Consider the following 13,348-nt stretch of genomic DNA (forward strand, 5'->3'; position numbering starts at 1 on the left):
AACAGCATCCCCGGGCGACCCGCTGGCCCCAGCCCCGTTGCGGCGGTGCGGGCAGAGCCCCAGTCCCACAGCCCACGCCGCCGCACGAGGCAAACCCAGCGCAGCTCTTTCTGCCGGCGCGGCCACGCGCAAACACGGCTCCCGCCTCGCATCCTCGTGGGGAGCGGTACAAAGCGGGCAGCTCCACACCGGGCGATGGGGAACAGATTCCCACCGCGTACGGATGAGCGGCGGGTACAAAGGAGCCTGCTCGCTCCCAGGCAGGAGCAGAGTCACACCTGCCTCATTCTCCTCTTCCGAAAAGCGGGTACAACCACGTTTTATCCGCCCAAGCCATGCCGTCCCCAATCCTTTGACAGCAGCACCAAAGCAAGACACTCAGAAGCGATTTCTAGATCAGCTTGGGTGGTTGCAAGCTATACAAGCTATTTCAAGTTCGTCTGATTTCTGTGTGCCTTTGGCAGCATTTTTTTTGGGGGGTGAGGGGACTTTTTTGTGGTCTGAAGCTCTCCATTTCCTTTCCGTTTCCTCCATTTCCACCCCCCCAGCCCCACTTTTCTGTACACCCCAAGGAAAAGGCAATAAAAATCTTTAAGGAAAATAACATCCAAAGCTCTCACAGATGCAAAGGGGCCCATTAGACTAATTTGCAGGAGAACACGGGGTGCAGGGAGCAGAAAGTTTTTGCTAGACGAACTATAGTGGAAAAACGGCTCTACTAAAGCAGTGGGTGCTGTCAGGGAAGCGAGCAAATCCCCGCAAACCAGCACAGCCAGGCGCATCTCTGCTCAAGCAGATCTGTCTTGACTTCTCTGCAGCTTTCCCCTCTACCGCCAGCCCGGAGCTCCACAGCTCTAACAGTGCCATTCATTTTACTGACCTATTAGCTGCCACCCGCTCGGGACGCGGCCACGGCCGGTTTGCCATTGCGTCCGCAGCAGCAGCAGCAAACATAAAACCCTAAATAAATTTTCAGAGGCTGCAGAGCGGTATAATTAATCACAGGGTGTCTCAGCGGCGGGGAGGCGGGCAGGGGAACGTGGGAGGGGGGGACACACATCAGGGCCCCCTTGTGCTGCCTTTCCCCCACCCTGTCCCACCAGAGACGACGCAGGAGCGGAGGATCAAGAGGCAAGGCAGCGGCTGGAGTCAGAGTCGAGGTCAAACTCCCTTCCACTGTAAAAGTTAAGATCACTCTGGGTCCGCTCCCCGCTACGCTGAACCTGCCTCTTCGTCTTTCCCACATCTCCTCTGAATCCGGCCCAGAGCCGCTAACCCAGAGCGAGAGCCAGAAAAGAGACGTCAAAGGAAGAACCAGAAGGAAAAGCTTTAAAACACCCTGAACTGGTTCCTTCCAGCTCCTCACTTGGCAAAACAGAGCCGGGAGGAAGAACCGAGATCTGCGTATCTCGCAGCCATCTCCCCCCCCCCCGTGGTGCCGGTTCCTGCTGCCCCCCCAACAGCCGAATTGCTGCATGAAGGCAGGCGGAGGAGTCTGCTGACTGCCTGGGGAAAAAAAAAAAATAAATAATAGGAGGCCCCAAATTTTACTGAGTTTAGGATACAGCACATCTCTGTGTCAGAGCGCCTCGCTGCCTCACAGCAGGGCTCTCCCTTGGCAGCCCGCCCCTAAGTTCATCAGGGGAAGAGAACGGAATAGCTTGGCCCTGGGAGAAATTCCACACTACCTCTAACTTCAGCAAGCCATCAGGGACTCTTGGGGACACTTGGACTCACCAGGATCCCAGAAGTTGCAAATTAGGAGCCAGAAGGACTTCTCTGGAGGGAGGGGAAGATGCCGCGGCTGAGCCCTCTGCTCATCCTCTCTTGCATCCTCCCTGCTCCAAGGACAGCGGTCACCAAGAAGGTGTCCTCGTACGTCAGAGGGCACTGCCCTCGTCTAGAGAGGGAGAGAAAGACAAGAAAAAAAACTTTTTCTTTCCCTTCATTGAACAGGAGCCAAACGAGACTAAAGCACAAGTCCTAAAGGCTCCGGTAGAGTCGAAGTGTCAGCGTTCACCCCGAGATCAGCCCACCCGAGACGTGCCTCTTCTTCCTCCCTGACTTCAGCCCCACTCCCTGCTCTCCCCCGATGGCTGCCACCCCTCCCGCTCCGCACGGCCACCATCTCTCTGAGCAACACTGAAGCACTGCTGAGCAGAAGCCCTCCTCAGAATGGAGGGGGGAAAGAAAATCCAGCCTTTGACCCATGCTTTTAATATTTCATCATCATCTTTTTTTTTTTTTTTTTTTTTTCTTTCTGCCAGAAGAAAGTAAATTCCTTATGCCAGCTGGGCTGCAATCGCACCACCACATCTCCCCGCCTCGGAGCGCCCTGGCTGCCAGCCCCTGCAGGCAGATGGTGACTGCAAGGCTCAGATCCCCTCCACGCAATCCCTTCTGCTCCCGCATCCCTCGGCGGAGGTCAGGCGGTGGGGTGGCCACAGCAGGGACAGGGCTGGGGAGGGCCGGGCAGGCTGCCTGGGAGGAACAACGTCTGAGAGAGAGCCAAAGCCCTCCACGGGACCACCCAGATGCCTCGATGGACCCGCTCTTGTGGCAGAACTTGTTTGGGAAAGGGGAGAGGTCAGCAGCCACTGGGTCACACTGAGTGACAACTGCCAATCACCTCCATCAAGTTCTGTCTCAAAGCCAGCCGCCATCCCACCCGCACGCACACTATCCATCAAGCATCATCTGTGCCAAGCCAGGTTTTATTTTAAATTTAATGTCTGTAAAGTATTTTGGCTTTAAATTATTCTGCAGACTCACTCAGTTCAGCAGCGCTTCCCCGTCTAGACAGAACAATCTTGTTGTCAGTGAAACAGATTCGCCCTGACATCCCCGTGGCGCGCGGTGATGCGGTTGCTATTTTCGAGAAAGGGAGGGAGCTAAAAAGCCCTTTCCCCTTACAGTTTTGAAACGCGATTCCTGTCCGTTCAGCTTCAAACACACACCTCAATAAATAATCCCGCTGTGTTTGATGTGATCGCTCTCCCTGTTAGGAAGCGGCACGGATGGAGAAAGGGGGAACGGCTCAGCTTCGGTGGGATCTGGGATTCCCTCTCCTGCTCTGGCGTTTAAACCCGCCTGCTTTGGTTCTTTCCTCCAGGCTGCAGGACGAGGACTGGAGTGTGGAGATCTTGTGGTACCCCTCTGTGGACCCTCGGGGTCCCAGCTCCTGACCTGCCTGGTGCTCTGCGGCTGCGGGACAAGGCTCGGATGACTGGCAGGGAGATGCAGGAGGACCAGCGGCAGCCTGAAAGAGACGTTAAACCAAGTCGAAATACATTTTGCATATCAGCTTTGCCCCCAGGTCTCTGCCAGCGTGTGAGAGACTACAAACGCTTCCTTTATAATTAAACAAGCGCTTCTCCTCCTGGTGAAAAACCTGCACAAAGGCAGAGGTAAATCAGAGCGAGCGTTTGGCAGCACTTCGTGTCTAGTCAGCCCCGCTGTAGCCTGCGGTACTTGGAGAGAGAGAGAGAGAGAAAACAGCCAGATCAAACCAAAAATAATATTTTTCCCCTTTTGCTCTGCCAGTGACAGCTCCTTGATGTCCGCAGTCAGGAGTGACAAATACCAGTTGGGGATCTTTTAATCTCCTCTGCTGATAACACAGCCACCTGCCCATCCAACCCGCAGCACGGAGGAGGTCTTTGCCTTGTGCGAGGCATCCCCGGCTGGGGCATCACCCCCAGCAAACACGCAGCCCCCAACGCTAAGCCCATGAGAAACTGAGCTCGCACAGACACAAAAATCACACAGGAACAGAGGGGTCCTCCAACCCAGCAAGTTGAAGGTGAAGAGCTCAGCCCCGAGGATGCCTGTGGCGAGGAAGGGATGGAGAGGAGTCTGAAGGCACCGACAGGCAAATCTGTAGGGTGGCAAAGGGCCACATTGGACTGATGATTTTATTCCCCAAACGCCTACAGATCTCCAGGAGCTGCCCGGTTTAAAGCAGACTGTATCAGCACACCTGCATTAACATTTAATCCCGGTGCCAGAGCAGCACACGATAAATCAGGTGCCAACACACTATAGAGAGAGAGACACACACTTGCCTTTAAATATTCAAGCAGAGAAATGCCACTATATGTTGAAATAGGAGAAATGGCATCAGGAAACAAGGAGGACTTGCTGTTTGCACAGGCACCGCCATCCTGCAGCCTCACGGGAAGAGCTACACGAGAGCGAGCGAGCCACCTCAGGCCACCTCTGCACGCTGCTCTCCCACCCTCGCCATGATTTGTAACTTCGTGGGTTCATCCCTGTTCCGACCTCCATGGAGATGTCGACCCGCTCACAGGAGCGATCAGAAATCCGCCCACCCCGGGACCAAGCCGGCTCTGCCCTTTAGGAGAACCCTGCCCGTGTGCCCGCTTCCGCCAGCGCAAGCCTGGGCGTGTGAGAGCCAGCAAAGGTCCTCCTCTGGAGCAGCCGCCGCCATGTCCACCACCATCCAGGAGCCGTGGTGCAGCAGACGGCCCGGGGATCTGGAGAAGCAAAGCAAAGCGGTGGAAGATTTTGCTATTGAAGAGGTGGGCTGTGCAGAATCCGCCTAAAGGACTGACCGTACCACGGAAAACAGCACCAGGAAAGTATGGGAAACAGCAGATGGGTAGTGGCCCTTCCCCAGGTGCATTGAGACCATCTTACACAAGACTCTCCACAAGCACATCATCTGATGCCCATAGCTGCCTGGAGAGCATCCCGCAGCAGCAAGTTCCACCTCGTGGCTCCTCCTTTACCCAAAAGTATTATTTTAGCAGCTCATTAATTCAGCGAGAAGGTTTTGCCCCAGGTTTTGGGGACCAGCAACTGCCCCTTTGATCCAACCTGTGTCTTGAGCCTCTGCTCTCCATTGATGGAGAACTGAGCCAGCTTTCTGGGAAGGCATCTTCCCTCCTCACCCCCTCCACCCGTGCATGCACCAGCCCTGTTGATGCCCAGATGCACAATAAGTGGAGTTATGGCACCAGCAGAGTGTTTACTGTCCTCCGGGGATGGAGAGCGTTAATGCATGGGCTGAACTGGGGGCGGGGGAGCGAAGTGCTGAAAAATGATGCACGCAACGCCTCATTATCACACCCTTAATAGCCCTGAAATTGCTGTGAGGGCCTCTGTCATTTCTCCTCCCCCTGGGTCGCAAGGAGCCGTTCCCATCTGTCTCAGCAGCAGGGCTCCGTTTCCTCACCGGAGCTGCTGGCCGTCCAAGCAGACAGGGCACCTCAACGCCTGCAGCCAGCGTCTCTGCTCCGGCCGTTCCTGCGAGGAACCGCAGGGGAGCGGCCGTGCTGGCTCAGCTCAGCACATCTGCTCTAAATGAGGTGACTCCAGGGAGGGCCACTGGCATCAGGCATCCAAATTTTGCTCCTACACCTCGCTACTGCCCTCCCCGACAAGAGGCAGACCGTGCCTCAGTTTCCCTGCCTGTATGAAAGAGTTGTAACATCTCCCACCCACCTCGATAAGAGATCTTGCGCTTTTAATTTTTGGTGTGTACTCACAGAGCTTCACCTACACATTTTGGGGAATTTTCAGCCAGTTCAGCGGTGCTGATGACGCTTCCGAGATCACCCAACGTCTGGGCTACAGCTCTGCTCGGGTGTATTTTCAAGCACCAGTCAACGCATCATCCTGGATGTCCTTGTGCTCTTCTCCAGGGGGAGAAGGGGGTGGACACCAGCCGCCTGCCCTGGCCCGGCGTCCTTCAGCACACCCCGAACAGCTCAGCTCTCCATCGAGGGGCAGCAGATGCTCTACACACAGGTTTGATCAAGGGAGCGATTGCTGGTCCCCCAGACCTGGGGCAAAACCTTCTCACAGAATTAATGAGCGGGTAAAATAGCATTATTGGGTAAAGAAGGAGGCACGAGGCATTAGCAGGTCCTGTGTCAGGACAGAGGCGTGTAGCGACCATGGAGCCGGTGGTTGTACCTTTAAGCATCGCATCTCGGTTCCACTTTCCATGACACCTGCGCTGAAGGGATTTGACGACTCCCAAGAAATGCCATGCCAAGAAGCTTTTAAGAACTACTGAACTGCCCTTTTTAAGAGGCAGGGGACGTGTGCACCTAATCCAGTCTTAAAACTAATGATTTAATTTACCTTAGGAGAAGCAAACCAGCATAAATTAATATCTCCCAGTAGTATAACATAAGCATGTTTTATCTGGAGATTATGTTGATTAAATCATCAAGTGCCATAATCTTCCCTTCCTCCCTCAATAAGGTGAGGAAAGAAAAAAAAAAAAACCCACACCCTAAAAAAATATAGATATAGCCTTCCCAGCCACAGGAGGGAACTGCACATTCATCTCCAAGCACTCTCCTCGCTCGCTAAAGCGTGCACACAAGATTCCCCACCCGGGAAGAAGCTGTTCCAGCTGGTGTGGTACTCAGAGGTAAAAACGAAGCTCCGTGTTGAGAATTGAAGAGACGGCGGGAGCTGGAGGAGCTTTGAGGCGGTGTAGGAGTTACGCTGACGGGGTTTCACTCTGCAAATGTAACCGAAGAAACGAGATCTGACTTCTCAAGGCTGTGTATCCGCTTTCAGGATAGAAGACAGCAAGGCCGTTAGTCACGCAAGCTGGAAATTCAAGTGGCTTAGATCCACCACGCAGGGAGACGATGCCTTCGCAGGGGGCGAAAACACAGAAGCCCGTTTAAAACGTCTTCCTCCCACCTCCCTCATCTCATCTCTGCTCGTTCCTACCTCTCCTGCTCTTCACTGAAACGAAGGACTAAACCACCCACCCCGATGAAACGATAAGACCCACCTTGACTTTTCCCAATAGAGTTGTCCCCTGCGGAGGATGTTTTTTCAAACAAAGCCCATTCCTGCGGGACTCAACTGCAAACGCTCTCCTGCAGCTTTCTGCCAGGTAATCCTGCGTGGGCGCCTCACACTCAATGGCTTGGACTGCTGGCGGCTCGGACTGCGCGCGGAGAGCTCGCCAGCCGGCGGGCAGGGCACTCGAGACGCACCACTCCTTTTATTTTAAAGCCAATTCAAACCCACAGCGGAGAGTTTGTCATTCTCCGGCGGAGCTTTCACAGGATCTTGTTGTGGCAGAAGAGAAGGGGTCCAAGGCCAAAAAGAGAAAAAAGCCCTAAAAGAACAGAAAGCTCCCCTTGAAAACAAAACCAAACCACCAAACAAAACTCTAAACATTGTTTATACTGACCCCCGACACCCCCCGCAAGCAATCTGTATTTACAAGGCCAAACCTCAACGTGAGCGACGGCGACTCGCCCTCCTCACCCCTCGTTACACAACTCGCTGTCAGTGTTCGTGGAATAAGTGGATTTTGCGAAGGAAAGGCGATTAACCGATGTAGTTTTGTTTGCTTATTGGGAAGTTGGGATGATGAGGAAGCCTCTTCCAGCGGTGCTGAGCGCAGGCTGCAGTGACCGCAGTCCCCTGCCTCAAGTTCCTCATAAAGGGAATAATTACTCCAGCGTTGTAAAAGCTTGGAAGCCTTCAGAAGAGAAACAGCATTATCTAGAAAATTACTTTAATACCAAAATGAAGTTATCAAGAGGAACTCCACGCCCAGTGCCTCCTGCAGAAGACACATCTCCATTCCAATACCCTGTCCCTGCAAGGAAAACAAAAATACAGACGCACGGCGTAAAGGAACCATAGTTTCAGGTTCTGCATTTTCTCAGCCAGAGTTTTTCCTCAGGGAGGAGAAACGGTGTGCTGACTCGCAGCCTGACAAACCTGGAAGCTGCAAGAAGTCTCCTGACTTTTTTTTTTTTTACCTTTTTTTTTTTTCATTATTCGTTTCTGTGGTCCCGCAAACCCACGCGATGATTCGCAGAGCAGAGGACGGTTCTGTTTCTTTCCTTGAACACCTTCAAATTAAAACCCAGACCCAAACCCCGCTGACACCTCGAAGCAAACCGCCTAGTCTTACCGTGTGAGGCTGACTTCCCTAAAACGGTTCAGGTAAAGGGATGAAATTTCAGAACGATTCTTCCCATCCTTCTGATGTCATTTTACAGTAGAAATAACCCGTTCTGACCCTCTCCCTCTGCACGTGTGAAGAGCATCTTCCTTCTGGGCTTCGTACCTCTTCACTTCAATTAACGGGGCTCCCAAAAGGCTGAGGACTTCATTACTTCTAAATGAAACATCCTCAAACACACTAGTGCCACTTGTCTTCTGCAGGACCCTTGTCCCAGACAAGCCTGACATTTTGACAGCGCTTATTACAAATAAGCGATAGCAAATGCGCTATTACACAAAACTTAATTTTTAGGCTGGCTAGAAAATCTCTCCTTCTAAGTAAACATCAGACAAACATCTATACGCTGCACGGAATTGCATGTCAAGCCACTCAATAAAGCCAACTTATCTGCCAGAACAAGCCTGACAAATCCTTGGTACAGATGCCTTTTCTCCCCCCTCCCCCTAAATTGTACGCGGAGTCCTCGGAGCCGAGAGGGAGGGAGCAGGTCGATGTCGTCGATGAGCCTCATCCTGCCAGAACCCTCCCTGCTGCGAGCTGCCGTTGGGAATGAGGATTTTGAGAATACACATGGAGAGAAGCAGTACTAAAAAAGAAAAAAGAGAGGTTCCTTCACCTCTACCCTCACACCCAGAGCTCGAGGCGCGCCGGCAGAGCGAGCGCTGTCTGCCAACACCACCTTTGCCGCCTCTCCTTCTCCCGAACCAGCCGAGCGCCCCTCAGGCAGCGCCGACCCGCAGAGGACACTCCTCGGTGACACCGGCTGGACGCTCCCAACAGACCAGACCTACAAGCGTCAGCTTTCCGCCCCCCCCGCCCCCAACACATTCCCCCTCGCCCCGCGCCAGGGGCAGAAAGCCTCCACAGCAGCAAAGCCCACAGACATCAGCCGGCTTGTCTTCCTCCCTTTGGCAAACCTTTAGCCCGGTGATGCCCTAGAAAGCCAAAGGTGGTAGGCGGAACGCCTGCGGCCCTCAGCAAGGTGGACTTCATTGTGTCCGCCTTGGAGTTCCACCTTGGAGGGAGAGGCCCTCCTTTCCAGGGGGCTCAGGTCCTCTCTGAGCTGTCTCCCACAGAACCCTCCCGCTAACATCTTTAACAGACACCGTCGTTCCATATTCAACATCCTGCACGAGCAAGTGACTAATTATCGCCAGTGAGTTGCCATCTGTCAGCTGATCACCGACAGATCTGATTAACAGACCGTCCCCGTGTTCTCCACCTACTGCAAAGGAAAACATGCTCTCTCCTTCCAATGGTTTGTGCTAACACATTTTTACTCGGGATTTGCGACCAGCTTCTCACAGTCGACTACCAAATGTAGCTGATTAGCTATAACTCATTATCCAGAAATCATCTGGTCACCCGCTCTGGGCAGAGCCTGGGCCTCCTCCAGCTGGATGGAGAGGAGACAAGAGGGTAACACTGATGAAGAAATGACATGCTGAGAGGTGTAGATGAAGTTCTGACATAGCGGAAACCCTAGAGCAAAACCTTAAGGGAGGTTAAGTTGCCCTAAAATCCGGAGTGTAAGCTAAGTCAGGGAAGAAGAAGGGCGTTTCAGCGCTCGGTCTTTGGCAATTCACTGCACTCCTGTGCCTCAGCTTCCCCAGCTGAGCAGTCAAGTACGCTCTTATTTACTTCTCTCTGGAGAAACCTTTGAGATTCGCGTGTCAAAACCACTGTAGGGGTAAAATCACTGCCAAGACAGGCGGCAGCAGGCACTGGATGCCCTTCACAGCGCTGACCATGAGGCAAAGCAGGATGCTCTTGCAGTGGCGCTGGTTTCTCCCACCCCTTCTGCTCAGCAGCAGTCACGATTGCCACAGCAACAGGAGACAGAGGAGAAAAATATTTCTCTGGAACATATTTGGTTGCTTTTTAGTGGGTTGACATAAGAGAGTTCGCTTATAAATACGTCAAGAGCAAGTCGGTGTGAAATTGGAAATGAGAGTGGATGGCAGCATGGCGAGCAAAGTACGTGGGGTGAGGAGATGAAACGTGGAGGTTCACCTGAGCGAGGTGCGGAACAAGAGACCTGTGGGAGAACGTAGGACCTCAGCACTAATCAACCCCATTGATTGAGAACGGAAACCCTTTTCACTAACACAAACAACTTTGTGGTCCCTCACACCTCCACCCTGTCCCAGGGCCCGAGGAGGCTCTGCCCCCAGAACATCCACCGTCGTGTCCGGGCACCACGCGGCCGCGCCACAGCCCTTCTGCCTTCCCCTGGGGAAGGGAAACCCATGGCTCTGGGGCTCAGCGTGCTGCTCCGTCAGCCGAGCTGCACAATGAGACAGTAACCATGGACAGTAAGGTCATGCAGGAGACGGAGGTCTTCCCCAAAACACACTGAAGAGGCTCATTCAATCAGTTAATAGCGCAGGAGCAGCACTGACACAACACCATAGCGTGGGCAGGTTCCTTTCTAACACCCTCCCAAAAGGTTTGAACATTTTGCTCGAGCGCTCTGCGACACCTCGAGAGCCCAATCGAGGGAGCCCTGTCAGGAGCTAGAGAGGGCAGCTCGTCCTGAAAGAACACAGAAGGTGACAGCCCCGTTCTTGGAAGAAGAGTGAGGCTTTCCCCGTGCTCCAGTGACGATGGCGGGTCGAGCACCCCGCGAGCAAGCAGGCAGGCACAACTCGCCCTCACCATCCCTCACAGCACCGCTCTGTCCCACTGCAGCAGAGCATCAGAAGGTATTCCAGAGAAACCTGCTTGCTAAGGAACAACCTGGGGAAAGCGGGGCGAGAACTAAACGAGCACGTTCAGATAAAAGATAACTGTGTTTTGAAGTTGAACAATAACTCCAAAAGGAGCTGTTGGAGCAGGACCAGAGGAGGCCACGAAGATGCTCTGAGGGCTGGAGCACCTCTGCTGGGAGGACAGGCTGGGAGAGTTGGGGGGTTCAGCCTGGAGAAGAGAAGGCTCCGGGGAGACCTTAGAGCCCCTTCCAGTGCCTAAAGGGGCTCCAGAAAAGCTGGGGAGGGACTCTTGATCAGGGAATGGAGCGATAGGATGAGGGGGAATGGTTTTAAACTGAAAAGGGAGATTTAGATTAGATATTAGGAAGAAATTTTTGACTGTGAGGGTGGTGAGCCCCTGGGGCAGGTTGCCCCGAGAAGCTGTGGCTGCCCCATCCCTGGAGGTGTTCAAGGCCAGGTTGGACGGGGCTTGGAGCAACCTGGGCTGGTGGGAGGTGTCCCTGCCCAGGGCAGGGGGGTGGAACTCGATGATCTTTAAGGTCCTTTCCAACCTAAACCTTGTGATTCTCTTGGTAGCCCCTTGGAAGCACACTCAGCTCACTAGAATGAACACTGCAGCAAGACAAAAGCGACAGGCAGGTTCACGGGATGGGATCTCCTGGTCAGAGACATCACATCCTGCAACCCCCAGTGATAAACCATGCACGCAGAACCTGCCAGGACCATGTTCTTCCATGTCAGCCTTCATCTGAGGCACCGCACTGACTCGACAAGGTATCTAGCAATAATAAGATTCAGAAGCAGTGAAAACACTCACTTAATAAATTATTTTTAAGAAACGTATCAGTGCCCCAGGATTTAAGTAGACATGCAACAACAGCATAGACAGGCAACAATGCAGTTGGTTGGCTGAAAGAACGAGGGAGACTACTGCCTCTTCTGGGCTTGTGCATCTCATTGGTTGACTGGTGGTATCCGTTAATTAGGTCCCCATTACACAGGTAGGAAACGCACCCACCAGAAGCACCTCGCTGCTCTGCCGTTCAGCCCAGGAACGTGACAGATACAACAAAGAGCTGAGGCATAATGGAGATGGAGTACCTGTCAGGCCCTCCGATGGAAAAGGGAAAGAAAAAACCCCTCTGCTGCCAGGCTTTGCAGATGAATACCTTCAGGTACGTGAAATGGTAACCAGGAACCGGCACGCCCCGAGAAGACTACAGCCGGTGGTTAAGGTTGTTCTCATCCATCACAAGGCAAGTCTATTGATAGGTTCCCCGAGGTCTTCAGCACTCGGTAGCAGAGGGCAGCCACGTGCAGAAGATGCTGTGATCAGCCAGTGCAGAACGTGTACTGCTGCATCTTTCGGGCTCCCTACGGCTCTCGAAGTCCTTCAGAGCAAACGAAGCTCTTGGACTTCTTTAAGAAAGTCAACCTCAGAACAGAGAGGTGCCAAACCTTGCTAAATGCTCCAGGAACTCCTCACTAGGCTAACTCCTCCAGGAACAGCTCAGTCTTCCCACAAGGCACACCTCCTGTGCCCAGGGACGCCACAGCAACGGCCCCGGGGAAGGGCAGCTTTGCTAAATACTCATCTGCACAGGGCCTGGACGGGACAAGCGAGCGCCTGCACCTCCGCGGACGGACGAAACCCTCGGTGAGCAAAGCCACTCCCCGGACCGCCCGCCTACTGCCCTTTCCTTGGGACAGCGTTTTTCCACCTTCAGGCAGAGACCAGGGACAGACATTTTATTTCTGCATTTCACCCAAACTCTCAAAGTTCTCCTCAAAACAGTCATTTCAATGAAAGAGGAAACCCAACCCATAGTTTTGAATTCTCTTCGGGCAGACTGCGCCAGGGCTGGCAACCGTCCTGCCGGCTTCACCGCGGCATCGCCCTTCCCTGAACTGCAAAACTTTGTATTTGCTACAACACGAGACCTCAGCACTGCCCGCGAGCTGAAATCCCATTACAGAGCACGCACCCCTGCCTCCCAGGCTACGCCTGAAACTCTCCCGCCACGTCTTACGGTCTTCAGGACAGCCTTAAAACAAGGGATTTAATAATTCCCGATTTCAATGGAGGAGATGTTTTTTTAATACCAGAGAAATCCTGACCAGAATATTTGCCTCCTGTGTTTATACTGATTTCGTACAACTGCATTACAGGATTTAGTATTATTAGCATTCAGTTTTCCCTGACGCCTCATGATGTTTGAGGTTTGGAACATTGCTTCCTAATCACATTAGAAAAAAAAAATATTCATGTGACTTATCACGCACTATTACTAATATTTAGTTCATGGGCAAAAGGATATTTCTTCCCCGTAATGAGTAATTCTTCAGTATTCCGACATGCTCAGCAGCCACCTTCAACTATTTGTTTCTACAGAAATCAGTTATTTGTCAGACATCCACTACTTCCCTGAATGAAAACCCAAAAAACTCCACCTACCTTTTAATTTTAGGAGGTGAGCCAGCACGGAGCTGCATCCGCGTGTCCCGAGCCGACCGCTCTCCAAGCCCGCGTTAGTCAGTGCGATCAATCTGCTCCCTGCGACACCTCTCAGTCACCGATTCCAAACAGGATTTAAACCACCAAGCAGAAACCTTGATTTAAAACACCAATTTCGACCTCCATTTGTGTTTATCTTTCATT

The sequence above is a fragment of the Charadrius vociferus genome, unplaced genomic scaffold, assembly GCF_000708025.1.
Source record: "Charadrius vociferus isolate BGI_N301 unplaced genomic scaffold, ASM70802v2 scaffold917, whole genome shotgun sequence".
NCBI lineage: Eukaryota > Metazoa > Chordata > Aves > Charadriiformes > Charadriidae > Charadrius > Charadrius vociferus.